Here is a 1,614-nt window from a genome sequence, read left to right as displayed (position 1 = left end):
CTGTGCTTCACCGTTCAGCATTCTTCTCTTGTCCCATGCTGTGTCAGCCATTGATCATTACAGTGTCTGTGTAGTCTTGTCTTTCCCATAATGTCATACATATGATTGGAATCATACAGTTTGTAGCCTTTTCCAACTGGTTTCTTTCACTTAGGAATAAGCATTTAAAGTTGATCCATGTCATTTCTGGCTTGATAGCTCACTCTGACAATCTCTGTTTTTAATTAACATATGTGAACCATTCATATTTAAAGTGATTCTTGATGTATTTGGATTTAATATCTACCTTTTTGTAACTGTTTTCTTTTTATCATAATTGTCTTTTGTTTCCTGCTTCCCCTTTTATCCTTTCTCAGGTTTTAACTGAGTGTTTTATATGATTCCATTTTATCTCCTGTATTTGCATTTCAGTTAGGTTTCTTTAAAAAAAATAGTTATTTCCCTTGAAATAACCCAAATCCCCCTTCAACTAACACTATATTGCTTCCCATGTAGTGCAAGTAACATACAAAAGAGCATGTTCAGTTTCTCTTTTCCATCCCTTTTAACCTTGCTGTAATTCATTTCACTCATCCCTATACTATAATCATTAAATATATTATTAGTATTATTAATTTCAACAAACAGTTTTCTTTTTGGATCAATTAAGAATAGGGAAATTTACTGCAAATATTCTTGCTGTTCTGATTTTGTAATATCCAGGTGGGCTAAATATTCACTGTATTAAGACTATGCATATGTCTCCAGAAATAATTCTTTCCCTAGGTCTGGTTTTGTTAATGCTTGTGATAAATCAAGTCTGATTTATATGTTGCATCTTATGTGGGAAACATCTGTGACTTTAGGTATCTGATCATCCTTAAGAAATGACAGCACAGCTAGTGTAATAACTTTTGAAGATAACCATTGACAATTTAATGATTACCAGTTGCCATTAAATGAATTGTAAACTATTGTTTTATTTTTTCGAAAAAAGTAGAGTGTACTACTTTTAGTTGCATTCAATAATGATTGTTGATTGTTGAGCACTTGCAAGTGATGCTTCTGTACTTCTTACCTTGATAAAATAATTGGAAATGTAAAAAAAAAAAAGAATAATATAGGAATTAAAAATATTTTTCCTTCAATTATTTTTTATTTAGTCCTATTCCATTTTTCATGTAAATCCAAGTTTTACACTTATATGAAATTCCTTCATCCTCAGAACTTTGTTAAACATTTCATATAGGGTAGTTCTGTTGTCAGTGAATTTTATTTTTTTATTTTTGTTTGAGAAAGGCTTGTATCTCCTTCAGTTTTAAAAGATTATAGAATTCTAGGTTTTCGGTTATTTTCTTTCAATACTTACATATTTCACTCTACTCTCTTTTTGCTGCATGGTTTATGACAAGAAGTCTGTGTACATCTTGTTACTTTTCTCTGTAGTTAAATTGTTTTCATTTTTAGCTTCTTATCAGATTTCATTTTTATCTTTGTTTCTCTGCAGTTTGAATATGATATGCCCAGGTATAGAATTTTTAGTCATTATCTTGTTTGGTTCTTCGAGCTTCTCGGATCTGTGGTTTGCTATTTGTTAATAATTTTGGAAACATTTTAGTGAACATTTCTACAAAT

General features: G+C 30.3%; 1 non-coding gene across 1 annotated transcript; it reads left to right on the top strand.

Moving 5' to 3' along the window:
* Positions 1–663: 663 nt before the first annotated feature.
* On the top strand, positions 664–794 carry LOC124523540 (small nucleolar RNA SNORA72). Its single transcript, XR_006965021.1, has one exon. It is a non-coding gene; the product is annotated as a small nucleolar RNA SNORA72 (small nucleolar RNA).
* The last annotated feature ends 820 nt before the right edge of the window (positions 795–1,614 follow it).

Source organism: Lynx rufus, unplaced genomic scaffold (assembly GCF_022079265.1).
Source record: "Lynx rufus isolate CCGP_SWC_20201006 ecotype Redwood Valley unplaced genomic scaffold, mLynRuf1.p SCAF_1, whole genome shotgun sequence".
Classification (NCBI taxonomy): Eukaryota; Metazoa; Chordata; class Mammalia; order Carnivora; family Felidae; genus Lynx; species Lynx rufus.
Note: the sequence above shows the minus strand (reverse complement) of the source record. Positions and strands in the feature narration are given on the sequence as shown.